The sequence below is a fragment of the Delphinus delphis genome, chromosome 6, assembly GCF_949987515.2.
Source record: "Delphinus delphis chromosome 6, mDelDel1.2, whole genome shotgun sequence".
NCBI classification, from domain to species: domain Eukaryota; kingdom Metazoa; phylum Chordata; class Mammalia; order Artiodactyla; family Delphinidae; genus Delphinus; species Delphinus delphis.
Genome location: NC_082688.1, coordinates 107,816,745 through 107,838,216, shown reverse-complemented (window position 1 = coordinate 107,838,216; position 21,472 = coordinate 107,816,745).

Below are 21,472 nucleotides of genomic sequence, written 5' to 3'. Positions count from 1 at the left end.
AATAGCAGTGGAATTTTTCAAAACCTTGACTAAATATCAAAGGATATAACAACTCACTACTAAGTTGTCTGTAGTCATCACATGTAAATATATAATAATAATGTAACAGGTGAAGTTACAACTTGATGTTTGGGGATTGACTGATGGATATGCTGCATTTCTGGTCAAGTGGGGCATTCACAGGGACATGAAAGTTATCTAAGTTTTGGTTTGCTGATGCAGTACCTCTGGCAGAGGTGGTTCCATCCTGGGCCTAGGAAGTTATTTCAGCAGATGCAAGCTAAATGCCACATTAATTACTGAAGGCTGCTTAAGGCAGAATTTTGTTTTTGCAATTTAATTATAGTGCTGTGATTGGTTTATTTTGACTAGTATGGTTGCAAAAATGTAGAGTTTATTTTGTAATGTTTTCTTATAAACTTGTATAGAGTGATTTTCTCATAAAAGTGGAGAAAATGTATTTCCTATTGATGGGAAATTTATTTAGAAGAATTATGTAAGACTCTCAAAAACTTAACATAAAATAACTGCTTTAGGTAAATAATAACTGTACTTTATCATATGATAAAGCTCAGCTTATTCAAAGTATGTTTAAAAAATTATTCATCGAAAATTCTTATAGATTAGAAAGCATAGCTGTAACATATAACTCTTTTGAATTAGACCTTGTAAATAATTACTAATGGTGACAAAAATAAAATGATAAACTTGAAATGTTTTACATTTCTCTGCACATTTTGTAAGCTCATTTTACATTTTGAAAGTTTATTTATCTTTGCTTACACATGAAATTATAAATGACAGAAGTTATTACTCTGCAATACTTCATAAATTATTGAACAGCTACAATTAATAAATTAAAGGTAAGAATAAGAAAATTTTAAATAGATTATAATGTGTCAATAGATGCTACTCTTTCATATTATAAATTTATAATTATTTGATTTCAACACAAGAAACCTGTAATTAACTTCTATTTATTTATTTATTATTTTTTCATGGTATAACTTCTTTTATTGAAGTATAGTTGATGTACAATATTATATGTTACAGGTATACAATATAGTGATTCACAATTTTTAAAAGTTATACTCCATTTGTAGTTATTATAAAATATTGGCTATGTTCCCTATGTTGTACAATATATCCTTATAGATTATTTTATACATAATAGTTCGTACTTCTTATTCCCCTACCCCTATATTTTTCTTCCCACCTACCTCTCCCCACTGGTAAACACTAGTTCATTCTCTATATCTGTGAGTCTGTTTCTTTTTTGTTATATTCACTAGTTTGTTGTATCTTTTAGATTCCACATATAAGTGATATCATAGAGTATTTGTCTTTCTCTGACTTGTTTCACTTAGCATAACACCCTCCAAGTCATCCATGTTGTTGCAAATGGCAAGATTTGATTCTTTTTTTATGGCTGAGTAATATTCCATTTTATATATATATACATACACACACACCACATCTTCTTTATCCATTCATCTGTTGATGGACACTTAGGTTGCTTCCATATCTTGGCAATTGTAAATAATGCTATAAACATTGGGGTCCATGTATCTTTTTGAATTAGTGTTTTTGTATTCTTTCAATATATACCAAGGAGTGGAACTGCTGGGTTGTACAGTAGTTCTATTTTTAGTTTTCTGAGAAACCTCCATACAGTTTTCCACAGTAGCTGCACCAATTTACATTCCCACCAACAGGGTACAGGGGTTCCCTTTTCTCCACATCTTCAACAACACTTGTTTTTTTGTCTGTTTTTTAAATTTTTATTTATTTATTTTTAAAATTTATTTTATGGCTGTGTTCGGTCTTTGTTGGTGCACGCAGGCTTTTTCTAGTTGTGGTGAGCAGGGGCTACTCTCTGTTGCAGAGAACGGGTTTCTCATTGTGGTGGCTTCTCTTGCTGCAGAGCAAGGGCTCATGGGCTCTAGAGCACAGGTTCAGTAGTTGTGGCGCACAAGCTTAGTTGCTCCATGGCATGTGGGATCGTCCCGGACCATGGATTGAATGCATGTCCCCTGAATTGGCAGGATTCTTAACCACTGCGACACCAGGGAAGTCCCTTGCCAGCATTTGTTATTTGTGGGGTTTCTTTTGTGGTTTTTTTTTTTTTTTTGCGGTACGCGGGCCTCTCACAGATGTGGCCTCTCCCGTTGCGGAGCACAGGCTCCGGACGTGCAGGCTCAGCGGCCATGGCTCACGGGCCTAGCCGCTCCGTGGCATGTGGGATCTTCCCGGACTGGGGCACGAACCCGCGTCCCCTGCATCAGCAGGCGGACTCTCAACCACTGCGCCACCAGGGAAGCCCTGGTGAATTTTTAACAAGAAAGAAATCCAGTATCTTTCATCTAGAATTTAAATGTGGATTTGTTAAAATTTAGTTGGATAACACATCACATGCAGGTAAATAACCCGTACTGCTCATTATACTCAGTGTCACTCTGGGTCAAATATTATAACAAGGAAGGGACTTTGTATAAACCCTATTTTTTAGTATCATAGCCGTGTTAACTAAAATATTTGGCCTCTTAAACATTCCCCAGCTTCACAAACCAACATTGCACATGGTTTGATGATTTAATAAAGGTGATCTCATGCACACACACACACACAAACGCACACACACACACACCCTTTCTATTTCCCCTTGACTTTTTAGATAAGCCTGTGGGCTAGTTGAGTTTGAGAAATGAAATGACAGATTTTAGTTCCTCTGAGGACTTCTTACACTTCAAATTATTTAAGAAAAGGGAAATATAAACCTATTTGAATTACTGTGTTTAACCTGAGAATAACCCATAAAAAAGACCCAGATAGATATGTAGAAACTGACATATAGAGCTACAGATATTTATATATAGATACGAATGTATATGTAAATAAAACCCACTGGTAGAATCAGTGGGAATTATCTCTCAGTGTCTTACCAATGATTTTAATCTGAAATGACATTTTCCCCTCTGATAGTAACATGAATTATTGAGGCTAGGATTTTAGTCAAACTCTCAGTTTTACAGCGATATTAATTTTAAAAATTGACTTATTATATGGACTTGTAGTCTCATAAATAGAGCCACTGTTAACAAATTACCCACTACCAAATATGGAATGAAGAATTAAAGTATAAAATTATTATTTCTGGTTCCATCTAAACAAATTCATTGGTTTTTAAATTAGTGTTGAGTCATATAATTAATAAAAAAGCAAGTTCATTTTTTGATGTATAAGCAATCTCTTCATAAAAATTGATTACAATAATCATGCAAAAATGAAAACAGGAGCTTAGAATTTAGCACTACTTGCTAATTTACTCTATGATTTATTATAATCTCCTAACCACTCTACACAGCTAGTGATCAGCTGACTTTCCAGAGAAAATGGCTTTGTTTAAGACACAGTACTAGAAAATACTTTAGATTCAACCAAAATGGTAGGAAAATTGCATAAAAACCAGCTGCTGCTAGGTTCTGATGTCTTCTCAGAGATGTGGAGAAATAGATAGTGTTCCCCCCCTTACAATAAGAAAAAACCTTGAAAAATGGAAATTAATAATTTTTTCAATTAGATAATAAAAATTTCAATGGAAAACATTTTAACTAAAATCAGGAATGTGAAAAGCACTCTCGGGGAGACGCAGGATCCAGCAATTTGCTTAGTTGAGACATAAGATGCTGAGTGGCATATAAGCTGGTAAGAAGAATCAACCAGATTTTAACTAATTGCTCAAGTCTGAGGATAGGTGAGCCTGAGAGCGACACGAGCAAATTAAGTTTGCACCCTTCTGCAAACTTCCCCTCCAGGAACCCCACAGGTACTCACAGGGAAGACTGGAAAAAAATCCTAAGAAAGTTTCCCTCCAGGTGCTGTCTGGGGAGTGAAACAGGAAATACCAATATGCAAATACCAAATACCTAATGTCCACCCATCTCATCTTTCTTATCTGTCCTATGGAAACAAAGCCTTAATATGCAAGGTCCTCAAAACCTGATGCCCAAGGACACAGATGGGAACCCACTATAGTTACAGAAAAACGAGGAGAAAAAAAACCCTACCCCTTGTGAAGGGTGAACTCATACTAAGCCCAGCATTACCTCTCGAGAAGGGCCAGGATCACTCATGAAGACCTCAGATCTGGGTCCCACTGTTTATAGTACCTGCTTAGGACTGCAGCTTAAGGAGAACTTCAGAGAATGGACCTTCCTGCCCACCCCCCTGCCCCAGCAACCAGTTACCATACTCACAAGATTTGAGTAAAAATAAAAGTGGAATATAGCTGAGAGAGAGGCAAGAGAGAGATCGTTTCTGGTGAGAAAAAGTGAAGAATAAAATGTGAAATTTCATATAGAAAAAGAGTGAAGCTAGAATTTGACAGTAAAACTGTATTAAATCTTGCTTAGCAAAGGCAGGAGACTGCCCTTGAAAATTCTTTCTTAAAGACTCTTCCTTAACTCCTCAAATGTGTACACTTTGAACAGAAAGGGTATTGGAAAAATAGCTGCACCGTTTTTTTAGCTAAGATACAAAAGGAAAAAAAAAATAAAGTGGGGCAATTAATGAAGTTTCTCCAAGGGGGAATCAAGTGACCAATTTCCTTTTATTTCAAGGGCCAATTTCTCTAAATACTAAAGAAAAATTTTGCAAATTTTTGACTGATAGGTTGTATGACATCTGTCATATTTCCTGAAACTCTTCTCCAGCCTCTCACAGGGAACCAACAGCTATCATGTGCTAGGTACTTTCAATACCCTTCAAACACTTTGCCTGGCCCAGCTTGTCAACCTCAGACCTTCAAGAGAGAAAATTCTTTCCTCCTTTGTGACATCACACCCACTAACTAAATGGAGTGAGATGAAGGATTTACTTTAAAATAGATGCTCTCCTGATGGCCTATTCTTGGACATTCATGAGGACTCCTAGATCATAATCAGGTCATAGATAACTTAAACATTGGTTTCCCTGTACTCTTAATAGAAATTAAATGTCTAAGGAATAATCATACTTCTGGGCATAAATTATGCTGATTTTCCAACATTATTTGAGCTGAACCTATCAGACTAAACTCTCCAAATATCTCCCCAGGTTTGGACCATACCCTCTAAAACCAGAACCAAAAGAAGTACTAAAATCAAAAAGATAAAAACCTAACAGAGAAATGAATCATTAACCCTTGTATCATTCTTTGTAATACTTCTATTCTCTAAGTTAAAAAAGGAAAGGAAAAAATAATCCAAAGGGCAGGGATACAGATGCGTTCAAAATCTCAGGAGTATAAATCTAATAATCATTTCCTACTTCCTTATAGTACCAAATCCAAATATTCTCTTATTTTGGTGCATATGTTATAGCTATAAATCTGTTTTCTGTTCTTTAACATCTTTTTTATTTAGTTATTTCTTTGCTCTCTCTTCGGAAAATCAATAAAGTCCTCAACCAAGACCTGAGTTACATTCCTTATATTTTTATCTCATATATTGGTCATCTTTTTTGGACTCAAGTTCAGTTGAGCTCTAAAACTGATTCCATCTATCTATTTATTGTTTCTTCTCTATTAGGCTATACACTTCCTGAAGAGAAGTAAAATTTCCGTCAAAGTAAAGTATATTTCTTGGGTCGTAATTTATGTTGAGGAGGCAAATTTCTCAATTCTGAAAAATTGTAACGATTCAGAATTTTTCCTGGTTAGTAACCAACATACATTTATAATATCACAATGCCCATGGATTAGGAATCCAGGCACAGTTTAGATGGGCCCCCTGCCCAGGGTCTTACAAGCTGAAATCAAGGTATCGGCCACACTGCTGTTCTTGTCTGGAGCTGGAAGGCCTCTTCCAAGCTCGTTAGGCTATTGATAGGATTTAGTTCCTTGTGGTTATAGCATTGATGTCCTCAGCTCTAGAGGTTGGCACCCTCCACTGGCAGCTTTCAACCTGGTTGTTTCTTTCTCTTTGAGGAAGAGCCTCTTGCTTTTATGGCTTTCACCTGATTAGGTCAGTCCCACCCAGAATAATGTCCCTTTTGAATCACTCAGTCAACTAATTAGGGATCTCAATTACACCTGTAAAATATTGTCCCCTTTGCCATATAACAAAATCTAGTCACACAAGTGCCATTTATCATGTTCACAGGCCCTACCTACATGTAAGTGGGAAGGACTATACCAGGGTGTGAACATCAGCGAATCTGGGGGAGGGGCTATTTTAAGCATTCTGCCTACCACACCAATTTACAGGAATTGCTCCAATACTGTAAGACTTAACCATGTCTTTGTTAACCAAATCTCTTACCTGGGAATTTAAGCATGAATAGGCAGTTTGTGCTTTAAAAAATCAGCTCTTCAACAGCCTCTCACTATGGGCCTACCTTGTCATAAATCTTGCTACCTATTTGTACATAAGAGATTTGGACAAGCCCTTGGTGTTCTGACTCAACTTTATGGAATCATCACAGATCAATACCAGGCAACTGTTTTTCTAGTATTAGCCCAGTATCAAGGTCCTCCTCATTTAAAGCTGATTGCCAACATGGTGGAGACTTCTGCTAACATAATTTCTTTTAGAGTCTGTCTTAAACCTAATGGTTTAAGTTGCCAAACTTTGCCACCCACTGAAACAATGCAATATTTACCAGTAAGAAGGCTTATTTCCTATCAAGTCATATTTCTTACTGCATTTCCATTCATCCTTGTAATACTTTAAATTCTACTTCTCTTCTTCCACAGAAGGGAAGTTCATGACTCCCTAATTGCTGTTTTTCAAATATCTAATAGATTTATCAAAACACTCCTAATAAGTTTATTAAAACATCCCTAGGAATCTAGATTTAATCTTGCTCTTCAGTCATCTCTTAATAACAGAGCCAGAAAATATCAGGCTGAATATATTATAGCAGATCTCAACTCACCACTAGAATATGACTCCTTTCCAGAGGCAAAATCTTCCCAGATGACAGAACTTGTTGCGATCCCAATAGCTTCCTGGCTAAATAAAAAGAATAGGGTTTTATACACACACTAATAGTAGAAATACTTTGGAAATAGTCTATTATTTCTGAAAGCTTTAGAGAAAAATAAAGCTGCTTAACCTAAGTAGGAACCCTAGTTTAGAATGGCCAGCATATTAGGGACATTTTTTTTTTAACATCTTTATTGGAGTATAATTGCTTTACAATGGTGTATTATAAAAAAGTGAATCAGTTATACATGAACATATGTTCCCATATCTCTTCCCTCTTACGTCTCCCTCCCTCCCACCCTCCCGGGACACTTTAATAGCTATAATTTTTTTTAAGGAGTTGGCTATTTTCAAGATAGAAGCCCATTCAAAGAGAGATATCTAAGCAAAAGGAAATGACCTTGTCGATCATTGTGCCAAACAGGCAGTCACCACCAAGATCCCAAACCTCACAATGCTAAAAGAGACCATGACTTTGGAGAAGTTCAAAGAGAATATCATGAAATACTGTATGATGCCAGCCTTTGGTCCAGAGTAAGAAAAAGCCATTTATTATGTGGAAATAACTCTTTCCACACTTAGAGCGGCTGCTTGTGACCTCAGAGAAAATCCTGAAAATTTTTACATGATATATATTACCCACACATCTAGGATAAATTGGCCACTGTATTCAATCAACGTTAGTGAGGAAGCAAATTTCATTGCCTGTTGTTAATGAGTGGTACCCAAAATTTAAAATACTTCTGGACAAACCCATGAGGGCATTTTAATAAAAAATCGTTGAGTGCTCCCCAGCAACTGATATTGAGTTGGGAATACAAAAGCCTACTGGCTATAATCCAAATTATTATCCAAAAACTGAATAGGGATGTGTTTCCTTGTTAAAGATGCCTGCCTTAAGGATAGTAGCTGAGGACATCACCCAGCATCCATTTTAGCTCATCAATTTCCACTCTCAGAAAGACTTAGTTAAATGAATTCAAGAGTGAGATAATCTGGACCTGGATTTTAGGACCAAAATCCTAATCACCTAAGGGGAATTTTGGATTTTTCTTCTCTGCTCAAGCCTCTTCATTTCATGCTTTACAAAACAACCAGAAATAGGATGAATTCTATATGCTATGGTTCAGAGGCTAGCCAAGGGCAACTAGACAAAGCCACCAACTCTTATCTAAAAATGTCACTCAGTTGGACAGGTAGGTAGTAGTTGAAAATACAGCCACTTTAGATGTAATAGTGGCTTTTGAGGGTGAATCTATATGATTTGAGGAGAAAATGTTTGAATCCCTACAAATCTCTCTGGCATTTTTAATATTACTAAAGTAATCTGAGAATGAATGAAACCCAGCAAGGAAGTACAGACGGTTCCCAATATATGATGGTTTGACTTATGATTTTTTGACTTTACTATAGTGAGAAAGCCATACAAATTCAATAGAAACTGTATTTGAATTCTGAGGTTTGAACTTTTTTCAATATTTGGTCTGATCCTCTCTTGTGATGCTGGGCAGTGGCAGCCACAGCTACCCATCACCCACGTGATCACGAGGGTAAGCTAACCGAAACCTACTCACCACCATTCTCTACCCACACAACCATGCTGTTTTTCACCCTCAGCGCAGGATTCAATAAATTACATGAGATATTCAGCAAATGGGCATTGTGTTAGACGGTTTTCCTCAACAGTCGGCTAATGTAAGTGTTCTGAGCATGTTTAAAGCAGGCTGGGCTAAGCTATGATGTTGGGTAGGTTAGGTCTGTTAAATGCATTTTTGACTTAAGATGTTTCCAATTCACAGTGGGTTTATCAGGACATAACCCCACTGTAAGCAAGGAAGATCTGTATTTCCTTTGAAGACAAGATTTATATATGAGAATGCTCTGGAAAGAAACCTATTTTTTTAACAGTAGCAGTGATTTCAAAGGTAAATATATAGCATTGCTCAAAATGAAACTGTGAAGAATGAGGTTAAAATAAGACTAAAAAAGGTGAAGAGCATATTTGATAATGTGATATCATTTTCAAATATAGGATATTTAACTCCCAGAAGCCACTTTAAACAGAAATGGTTAATGGTCCTTAAAATTCTCTTCTACATAGTGTAATATTGTTATACACTTAACTGTAGTACCTTTTTTTCATATTAATATGTTATATGGTGCTTTTCGACAGAGTACTAAAAGATATATATAGAGTGACATCAAAAGAAAAAGTTACAAAAACGACTATGTATTATACTAACTACATACATGTTCCTGCAGGAGTAGTTGTTGTGGTTTTAGTAATTATTTATTAGAAACTAATGTAAGCCACAGAGCAACCAAGGCTCTCCCCAAGTGTTCCTTTGACTCATTCTCTAGCCTGAAATCTCCTAGACCCAGCACACACTTTGTACTGTCATACTCAAATACTTTCAATTTTCTATTCTTGATATTCTTTTTTTTATTAAGGCAAATTTTATTTTATTTTTAAAGGTTATTTTTATTTTTTTTTAATCTACTTTATGTATTTATTTTTGACTGCATTGGGTCTTCGTTGCTGCACACGGGCTTTCTCTAGTCGCGGCAAGCGGGGGCTACTCTTTGTTGCGGTGCACGGGCTTCTCATTGCGGTGGCTTCTCATTGTGGAGCACGAGCTCTAGGTGCGTGGGCTTCAGTAGTTGTGGCACACGGGCTCAGTACTTGTGGCTCATGGGCTCTAGAGCACAGGCTCAGTAGTTGTGGCGCACAGGCTTAGTTGCTCTGAGGCATGTGGGATCTTCCAAGACCAGGGCTCAAACCCGTGTCCCCTGCTTTGACAGGCGGATTCTTAACCACTCCACCACCAGGGAAACCCAAGGCAAATTTTACTATTTTTTTTTAATTGAGGTATAGTCAATATAAAACATTAGTTTCAGGTATACAAAATAGTGATCTAACCCTGCAAAATGATCACTACAATAAAACTAGTTAACATTGGTCACCATACATAGCTGTAATTTTTTTTCTTGCGATAAGAACTTTTTTTAAAATCAATTTATTTATTTATTTTTGGCTGTGTTGGGTCTCTGTTGCTCCGCGCGGGCTTTCTCTAGTTGCGGTGAGTGGGGGCTACTCTTCGTTGTGGTGTGCGGGCTTCTCATTGCGGTGGCTTCTCTTGTTGCGGAGCACGGGCTCTAGGTGCACGGGCTTCAGTAGTTGTGGTGCACAGGCTCAGTGCTTGTGGCTCGCGGGCTCTAGAGCACAGGCTCAGTAGTTGTGGCGCACGGGCTTAGTTGCTCTGCGGCATGTGGGATCCTCCTGGACCAGGGCTCGAACCCATGTCCCCTGCATTGGCAGGCAGATCCTTAACCACTGCATCACTAAGGAAGTCCCGCAATAAGACCTTTTAACATCTATTCTCACCATCTTTCAAATATGCAATATGGTATTATTAACTATAGCAACAATGCTGTATATTACATCCCCATGATTTATTTTGTAACTGGACGTTTGAACCGTTTGACTCACTTCACCCATTTCATTCATCCCTCACCCCCTGCCTTTGGCAAACACCTATCGGTTGTCTTTATGTGAGCTTTTTTTTTTCTCTGTATTTTTGTTGTTATTTTACCTTGCACATATAAGTAAAATCATGTAGTGTTTATCTTTATCTGGCTGACAGTTCACTGAGCATACACACACACACACACATACACACACACACACACACACACACACTTCTTTATTTGCATTTTCTTTATCCATTCATCCATCAATGAACAATTAGGTTATTTTCATTTCTTGGCTACTTAAATAATGCTTCATGAACATGGGAGTGAATCTACTTTTTGAGTTAGTGTTTTCGTTTTCTTCAGAAGTGGAATTGCTGGATCATATGGTAGCTGTATTTTTTGTTCTTTGAGTAACCTCCAAACTATTTTCCATAGCGGCTGGACCAATTTACATTCCCACCAACAATGCACAAGGGATCCCTTTTCTTCACATCCTTGCCAACACTTGTTATTTCTTATCTTTTTGATAACAGCCACTGTAACAAGTGTGAGGTGATATCTCATTGTGGTTTTAATTTGCCTTGCCCCATGATGAGTGATGTTGAGTACCTTTCCACGTGCCTGTTGGCCATTTGTTCGTCTTCTGTATGTATGTTTAGGAGCTACTCAGTCAGTTTTTAGGTTTTTTCCAGAGGATGTTGTTCCATATGTAGCTGTATATTCAGTGTGTCTGTCAGAGGAGGTGAGTTCAGCATCTTCTTGCATTGCTGTCTTGAACCCCACTGTGAAACTTTTTTATATGCTCTGTGCATGAAATTTTCTTCGAGCAGAAGCTTTTGATAAATTCAATTTCTTTGACAGATCAATAGCAATTGAGATTTTCTATGTAATCTTAAATTACTTTTGATAAATTGTATGTTTCCAAGGAAATTATTCATTTCATGAAGTTATTCATAATATCCCTTTTATCCCTTTAATGCCTGTAGGGTCTGAAGTGATATCACCTGTTTCTTTCTTGAAATTGGTACTGTATGTTTTCTCTTTTATTTCTTGATTATCCTCACTAGAGGCGTATCATTTTTATTAGTTTTTCCAATGAAGAAAATTTGGCTTTGCTAATTTTCTGTCTCCTCGGTTTCTACTCTTTATTATTTCCTTCCTTCTGCCTGCTTTAGGTTTAATTTATTCTTTTTCTTCCCTGATTGAGTCTTTCTTATTATTTTCTAATAATAGCATTTTCTAGTGTTTTCTAATAGCATGTGTCTAGTATTTCCTAATAATAGCATTGCTTTAGCTGCAAACTACATAATTTAGATGTTTTATTATTCATTACCATTCAGTTTGAAACAGCTTTTGAATTTCTCTTGAGATTTCTTTATTGACACATAGATTATATGGGAGTGTATTGCTCAGTTTGCAAATGTTAAAGGCTTTTCTAGATATCTTAGTATTAACTTCTAATTTGATTGTTATAGTAGATAACATACTTTAACTATTTCAAAATTTTGAAATTGATTGAGTCTCAGTTTATGGTCCTATAGATGGTATATCTTACTGAATGTTCCATGCACACTTGAAAAGAATGTGTGTTTTACACAGATAGGGCATAGTGTTCCATCAGTGTCAGATCAAGATGTCTGACAGGGTCATTCATATTTTCTATGTCTTTACTATTTCTGTGACTATCAACTTCTCATATAAAGTATGTTTTCAGACCATTACAGAGTTAAGCTAGAAATAAAAAATAAAATAGAGGGCTTCCCTGGTGGCGCAGTGGTTGAGAGTCCGCCTGCCGATGCAGAGGACACGGGTTCGTGCCCCGGTCCGGGAAGATCACACATGCCGCGGAGCGGCTGGGCCTGTGAGCCGTGGCCGCTGAGCCTGTGCGTCAGGAGCCTGTGCTCTGCAACGGGACAGGCCACAGCAGTGAGAGGCCCGCGCACCGCAAAAAATAAATAAATAAATAAATAAATAAATAAATAAATAAATAAATAAATAAATAAAATAGAAAATTAGCTGGGAAATTTCCAAATATTTGGAGATTTAAAAATTTGCCAATAGCTCAAAAAGATGAAAAAAAAAAAACTTAGGTTTAAGTATAACAAAATATGTGCAGGATCTAAGTGTGAAAAACTAAGACTCTGATTAAAAAGATCAAAGAACATCTATGTAAAAAGAGAAGTATTTCATGTTTATGGATTGAAAAAACTAAATATTATTAAAATGTCCATTCTTCCCAAATTGATCTATACATTCAACGCAATTACAATCAAAAACCCAAGAAGTTATTTTGTAGATATTTGTAAACAGATTCTAAAGTTTTTAAAAAAGGCCAAAGACTTAGAATAACCCACATATTTTTAAAGAACAACAAAGTTGGAGGACTATGCTATCTGGCTCACTTTATAAAGCTATAGTTAAAAAAAAAAAAGCACATGGTATTGGTGAAAGAATGTGCACATTAATGAAACAAAACAGAGAGCCTAGAAACAAACCCACACAAATATAGTCTACTGATTTTTGTTGCAGTAATAAAGTCAAATCAATGGAGAAAGATCATCTTTTGACAAATGTTGTTGAGAATATTGAACATCCAAAGACACAAACCTTACAACTTCCGTAAGTATTAACTCAAAATGGATCATAAACATACATATAAAACACGAAACTATAAAACTTCCAGAAGAAAACATAAATGTCTGGATGCTTTGACAACAAATTTTTAGATATAACACCAATAGCATGATTCATAAAAGAATAAAAATGACATATTGGATTTTATTACAGTTAAAAATTCTGCTCTGTGGAAAACACAGTAAAGAGAATTTTAAAAGTTAGTCACAGATGGGAGAAATTATAACAAAACATATATATGATAGAGGATTTGACCCAAATACAAATCACCCTAAAAACTCAACAATAATAATACAAACAACCCAATTTAGAAATGGGAAAAAAATCTGAACAAACACTCAGAGAAAATGTACAGATGGCAAATAAGCAGAGGAGGGGATTCTCAACATCATTTGTCATGAGGAAATTGCAAATTAAAACAATGAAATACCCCTACATACCTGTTAGAATGAGTAAAACCCAAAAAGCAGACAATACAAATTGCTGGTAAGGACACAGAGCAAGAGGAACTCTCATTCATTACTGGTAGAAGCACAATGGTACAAACACTTTGGAAGACAGTTTGTAAGTTTCTTGCAAAGTTAAACATAGTTTTGCCATAAAATCCAACAATCGTACTCCTCAGTATTTATGCAAGTAATTTGAAAACTTATGTTCGTACAAAAACCAGAACATGAATGTTTATAGCAGCTTTATTCACAATCACCAAAAACTGAAAGAAACCAAAATGACCTTCAATATGTGAATGAATAAACATACTGGTTTTATCAACACAAGGGATAGCATTCAGTAATAAAAAGAAATGAAGCAACAAAAAGACATGGATGAACCTTAAGTACATACTACTAAGTGAAAGAAAATCTGAAAAATCTACCTAATATATGATTTCAGTTATATGACATTCTGCAAAAGGCAGTAAAAAAACAATAAAAGAACTAGTGGGTGTTAGGAATTTAGAGGAAGTGCATAATTCCCCATTCCTTAGATGTGGGCTGTGCAAAGTGACGTCCTTCCAAAGAGTACAATATGAAAAAAGGGAAAAAAAGAGTAACTGTACAGTGGAGAAGTTGGACAAACACGAACAAGCTAGATGACCACCATCAACAGTGATATCAAGTTGACAGGAGGCACACTTGATATGATGTGATGAAATGGAACTTCACCTCTGTGGCCTTCCTTACAAAAACTTATAATCTCAATCTAATCATTTAAAAACTCAGATAAGCCTCAATTGAGGGGTATTCTGCAAAACATCTGCCCAGTACTCCTCAAAACTGTCAAGGTCATCAAAAACAACAATGCCACAGCCAGAGGAACCTAAGAAGACATGATGTCTTATCATAACATGGTGTCCTAGATGGGGTCTTAGAACTAAAAACAGACATTAGGTAAAAATTAAGGAAATCTGAAATAAACATGGACCTTAATAATGTGTGAATATTGGTTCAGCAGTGAAAAGTGTACCATTTAATGTAAAATGTTCCTTATGGGGAAAGAATGGGCATGAGCATATATGGGAACTCTGTACTATATCTGCAGTTTTTCTGTAAATCTAAAACTGTTCTAAAAAGCCGTTTATTTTTTTTAAATACTATTAAAATATCATAGCTGTCTTGCCCATTTCATATGTTCATGCCTCCAAGGCTAAGAAATATAGAATTAACTAAATGGATCTTTTGTTAAAGATGAGCTGAAAGGAAAATACCTCACAATGAGACAGGGGAAATGACTTTAAACTATGCAGTTTTCCCTTTTAAAACTGTTCAACTCAAATGTTCTCAGAAAGATTTTGTTTTACATTATTAAATCTGAAAGAGTTTTCATACCTCTTGTACTTATGCCAAAATTAAAGGAGCCAGGAAAAGTATCCATTTCAAAGGAAAAAGGAAGTGACTCTCCAGTTTGTTATGCAAAATCCTGTGCTCCTGAAAAACAGAGAAGTGAACAAAACAGAAGATAAAATGTTAGAGGAAAATTGATGACAAAAATTACCTTAAAGGCTTAGAAAAAGCTGGAAATTCATAGTGTGTATTTTCTGTTTTTCTTGCTTGCTGAAAAAGAAACAAAGTATTAAGGTGCAGATGTTTCTAAAGATACAGAATCACACACAGAAACGCTGCTTCAAACAGACTCTTTAATGAAAATCCATTTGTTTAGAAAGTTATTTCCTGTTCAGTATAAAAGAAAGAATAGTTTGTAGACAGAATTAACTAGAAACTTGTGAAATCATTTGTTGGTTTTATTTAAAAATAATAAAACTATTATTTATCAAACATTTAATATGGTAGGCATTGTCCCTAATATTTAACCTGGGTTATCTCATTTAACCACCAAAACCATCCCAGAAGATATACATTTCATTTCCATTTTACAAGAAAAGAAACCAACTCCATGAGAATTTAATCAACATATCTAGTAAGAATAAGTCCTGGTATTTGAACCTAGCAATAATGCTTCAGACTGATGCCTACTTTGTAACACTGTCTCCTAGTCATGGGTATAAATAAGACTACTTAGCCTACAGAAACTTTGCTTCAATTGAAAGAGGATATAAATTTGTAAATATTTATGCATGCATATAAATCTATAAAGCAAATATTAACAGACCTAAAGGGAGAAAAGGACAGCAATACAAAAATAGTAGAGGACTTCAATACCGCACTTTTATCAATGGGTGGATTATCCAAACAGAAAATCAAAAAAGAAGCACTGGACTTAAAATGACACATTAGACCTATAGGCCAATATCCCTGATTAAGATAGATGTAAAAATCCTCAACAAAATATTTACAAATTGAATTTGGCAATACACTAAATGGATCATACACCACGATCAAGTAGGATTTATTTCTGGGATGCAAGGATGATTCAATATACACAAATTAATTAGTGTTTTACACCACATTAACAAAATGAAGAATAAAACTCATACGATCAACTTAATAGATGGAAAGAATCATTTGACAAAATTCAACATCTATGTATGATAAAAACTCTCAACAAATTAGGTATAGAAAGAACACACTTCAACACAATAAAGGCCATATATGACAAGCTCACAGCTCTTATCACACTCAAAGGTAAAAAGCTGAAAACTAAAAGCATTTTCTCTAAGATCAGGAACAAGACAAGGATGTCCAGTCTTGCCACTTTCATTCAACATAGTACCAGAAGTCTTAGCCGGAGCAATTAAGCAAGAAAAGAAATAAAAGGCATCCAAATAAGAAAGGAAAAAATAAAACTAACAAAACTATCATATTTGCAGATGATATATGTAAAAAATCCTAAAGACTCCACCAAAAATTGTTAGAACTAATAAGTAAATTTGCAGGATACAAAATCAATACACAAAAATTTGTTGCATTTCTATACACTAATAATTAACTTGTGATAGAGAAATTAAGAAAATCTCATTTCCAATTACATCAAAAAGAATAAAATACCTAGGAATAAATTTAACAAAGGAGATGAAAGACCTGTACACTGAAAACTATAAAGACATTGATGAAAGAAACTGAAAAAGACAAAAAAGAAATAGGAAGGTATTTTATGCTTATGGATTGGAAGAATTAAATTGTTAAAATGTCCACACCAGGTAAAATGATCTAGAGAGTTGATGCAATTCCAATAAAAATTCCAATGGCATTTTTCACAAAAATAGTACAAATCCTATAATTTTTATGGAACCACAAAAGACCCACAATAACCAAAGCAATCTTGAGAAAAACAAAAGAGCTGGAGGCATCAAACCTCCTGATTTAAACTATATTACAAAGTCATAGTCATAGTTTTCAAGAACACAATGGGGGCTTCCCTGGTGGCGCAGTGGTTGGGAGTCCGCCTGCTGATGCAGGGGATGCGGGTTCATGTCCCGGTCTGGGGGGATCCCGCATGCCGCGGAGCGGCTGGGCCCGTGAGCCATGGCCGCTGGGCCTGCACATCCGGAGCCTGTGCTCCGCAACGGGAGAGGCCACGGCAGTGAGAGGCCCGCATACCGCAAGAAAAAAAAAAAAAAACACAATGGGGAAAGAACAGTCTCTTTAATAAATGGTGTTAGAAAAACTGGACAGCCACATGCAAAAGAATGAAGCTGGACCACAATCTTTTACCATAAACAAAATCAACTCAAATTGGATTAAAGACTTGAATGTAAGACCTGAACCATCAAACTCCTAAAAGAAATCACAGGGGGTAAGCTCCTAGACATCAATCTCGGCAATAACTTTTTGGATTTGACACCAAAAGGAAAGACAATAAAAGCAAACATAAATTAGTGGGACTGCATCAAACCAAAAAGTTTCTGTACATCAAAGGAAACCAACAAAATGAAAAGGCACCCTACCAAATGGGAGAATATATTTGCAAATCATATATCTGATAAGTGGTTAATATACAATATATATATAAAACTCATACACCTCAATTAAAAAAAAAAACCAATTTAAAAATGAGCGTGGGAAGTGAATAGACATTTATTCCAAAGAAGACATACAAATGGCCAACACATACATGAAAAGGTCCTCAACATCGGTAATCATTAGGGAGACACAAATCAAAACCACAAAACCTCACACCTGTCAGAATGGCTATTATCAAAAACACAAGCAATAACAAGTATTGGCAAAGATGTGGAGAAAAGGGGACCCTTGTATACTTTAGTAGGAATGTAAATTGGTATAGCCACTATGGAAAACAACCTGAAGTTTCCTCAAAAAATTAAAAATAGAACTACATAATCCAGTAATTCTATTGGGTATTTATTCAAAGAAAACAAAATCACTATACCAAAAAGATATCTTCACTCTCATATTCACTACAGCATTATTTACAATAGCCAAGGCATGGAATAGTCTAAGTGTCCATTGATGGCTGAATGGATCAAGAAAATGGATGTGCGTGTCTGTGTATCACATATTTTTATTTTATTTATTTTTTATTCAAAAAATAAGCTATCTGTACTGTATTTTTAGTTTCTATTTATTTCCACTCTGATCTTTGTTATCTCTCTCTTTCTACTAGTTCTAGGCTTAGTGTGCTCTTCTCCAGTTCTTTTAGGTGGAATGTGAAGCTGTTTGAGATTTTTTCTTGTTTCATGAGGTAGGCATCTATCATGATAAACTTCCCTTCTAGTACTGCTTTTGCTGCATCCCATAAGTTACAGTATGTGCATTTTCATTTTTGTCTCAAGGCATTTTTTAGTTTCTCTTTTGATTTCTTCTTTGATTCAATGTTGTTAACAGTATGATTTTAAATCTCAACCTATTTGTAAATTTTCCATTTTTCCCTTTGCCTTTGATTTCTAGTTTCATTTAATTGTAATCACAAAAGATACCTGGTATGATTTCTATATCTTTAAGTTTATTAAGATTTGTTTTGTAGCTATGTGATCTATTTTGAAGAGACATCCATGGAATCTTGAGAAACTGTATTCTGCTGCTGTTGGGTGGGATATTATGTATATGTCTTTTAGATTGATTTGGTCTATAGTGCTATAAAATCCTTTATTTCCTTGTTGATATTCAGTCTAGATGTTCTATCCTTTGTTGAAAGTGGGGTATTGAAGTCTACTTTTATGGAATTGTTGTCTATTTCTCCCTTCAGTTCTGTCAATGTTTGCTTTATATATTTATATTGCTCTGATGTTGGGTGCGTATATATATTTCTTATATTTTCTTGGTGGATTAATCCATTTATCATTATATAATGTTATTCTTTATCTCTTTTGACAGTTTTTGACCTAAAGTTTATTCCGTCTGATATGTCTAGTCATTTCTGCTCTTTTGGTTACCATTTATAGGGAATATCTTTTTCCAATCTTCACTTATAGCCTATGTGTTTCCTTACATCTAAAGTGAGGATTTTTTCTAGACAACATATAACTGAGTCTTATTTTTTTACATCCATTCAGCCACTCTATGTCTTTTAATTGGAGAGTTTAATCCATTTATGTTTAAAGTTATTATTGGTAAGGAATGATCTAATATTATCATTTTGTCCTTTGTTTTCTATCAATCTTTTTTGTTCTTTTATATGTCTTTTTTCCTCTCTTGTTGCCTTCCATTGTGTTTTGAATTTTTTTGTATTTTATATGCATTAATTCCTTTCTCTTTTTCTTTTGTGTAACTTCTATAAGTATATTTTTTGTGGTTACCTTGGGGCTTACATAAAATATCATAGTTAACGTAGTCTATGTTAAGCTGATAACAACTTAAGTTCAATTGCATACAAAAACTCTACACTTAACTTCTCTTTAGCTCACACTTTATGTTGTTGTTGTCACAACTTATATTTCAATTTTTACTGTGTATTCTTTAACATGTTTTTCAGTTTTAGTTATTTTTAATACTTTCATCATTGACTTTGATACTAAAATTAAAAGTAATTTACCCATCACAATTAAAGTTATAATGTATTCTGGTTTTATCTATAGATGAGTTTACATTTATATGTTTATATAATATATATGTACGTATATTTCATACTTTCTTACACTATCATGTTGCTGTTTAGCATCCTTTCAACTTTAAAAAATCTCATTAGCACTTACAGTGCCTTACAGTTTATTACAGTTTACAGTGATAAACTCCTTCAGCTTTTGTTTGTTTAGTGATGTCCTTATGTCTTCTTTATTTTTTGAAAGACTGTTTTGCCAGGTATAGCATTCTTAGTTGATAGTTTTTTCTTTCAGCATTTTAACTACATCATCCCACTTCCTCCAGACTTGCAAGATTTCTGCCGAAAAATCTACTCACAGTTTTATGGTGGTTCTTTTGTATGTGACATGTTGTTTTCTCTTGCCACTTTCAGAATTTCTTGTCTCTGACTTTTCACAGTTTTAATGAGTCTTCATCTGGGTTTCTTTGGATTCATCTCATTTGAGACATTTTGGGCTTTGTGCATGTGGATGCCCATTTCTTTTTTCAGATTTGGGAAATTTTCAGCCATTATTTTTTTTTAAAATAAGCTATCTGGTCCTTTCTCTCTCTTTTTTTCTCTCTCTTTATATGACTTCCATCATGTGTATACTGGTCTTCTTGTCGGTGTCCTATAAGCTGCTTGCTTTCTTTATTCTTTTTTTCTACTTTAACTGAATAATTATCAATGACCCATCTTTGAGCTGAGTGGTCCTTTCTTCTGCTTGATCTACTCTAACGTTCTGGATTTAACTGGTGTCACTGGTCCATATTCATATCTGGAGATGTGAGAAACAGAAGCCAATAGGCTGTGTCTCCTATGTCATTTGGTGAAGGGGTGGGCTATATCAGGCTTTATGAATGATACTGCTATGTTCAATATAGGGTTCCATTCCCTGCCCTAGTGTTGAGCTGAGGATGGGTCAAATTGTTGGGATTTTGTTGCTGCCTCTGAAGGCAGATCAGGTAGTTAGTTACCTAGATATTGAATCAGTGTTAGGCTGGCCTGCCAGGGATTTTATATTGCCAATGTAGGCGGATTGAACAGCCCACCAGTGCACTGATTGTGGAGTGTGTTTTGGGTTGGCCTACAAGTCTTTGAGGTTGCTGCTCTGGGTGAATCAATCCACATGTGTCTTGGCTCAAGAGCAGATGCTGGAGCACCTTACTGGTTCTCTGTTGAGCTTTTCCATTCTCTGTCATGTGAACAGAGAAAGAAAACTATTCTTGAGGCTTCTTGTTTGTTTGTTTTTGTCTACGCCTGCTGGTGATTCAGTGTTAAAGACCTCTCCAGCACCCAATTTGGGATATCTGAGAGCAATTAAAAGAAAACCCAGGGAACTCACCTTGTTGCCATTCCTCAAGTCTAGAGGTCTCTAGCCAGTCTGTCTTTTGCTTTTTAGCTTTCAGAGGTATTTTTTTGTCTTCCACTTAATTATATCCAGAGTATTTAGTTGTAAATAGAGAAAATAAGCAGGGAAAACTGAGTCTATAACACTTTGTTCCAAAAACAAAATTGGCCACAGGTGTTGAATAATATTGTACATTAAAATGTAATCAAGTGTAAATACCTTTTGAGTAACACTCCAAGGCACAATAAAAGTCAAGTTGACCATTCTTTACTATATAAAGAATTAAGCTAGGCACTTTGGGGATACTAACATTTGTGAAAGACATAGATAATGCTCTTGAGTACTTCTAATATGACAAGTCTAGTGAGGAGAGTAATGTAAGAAAGATAAAACTAAACATTTTGTTCTAGGGAGGTAATAAGTACTATAAAAGAGATTTTAAAATAACAGGAGAGTGTTATTGTTGTTGTTGTTGCTTTTAATATGTATGTTAGGTAATTGAGTAATTTAGGACTTGAGGTTGAAAAAAACAGGTATTATTACTTATACTAATTTAACGTGAGTAAATTAGGAAAATCCCAGCAATCCAAGACATATGGTCACCTTACCCTTAAGATTTTTTTTAACTATTTAT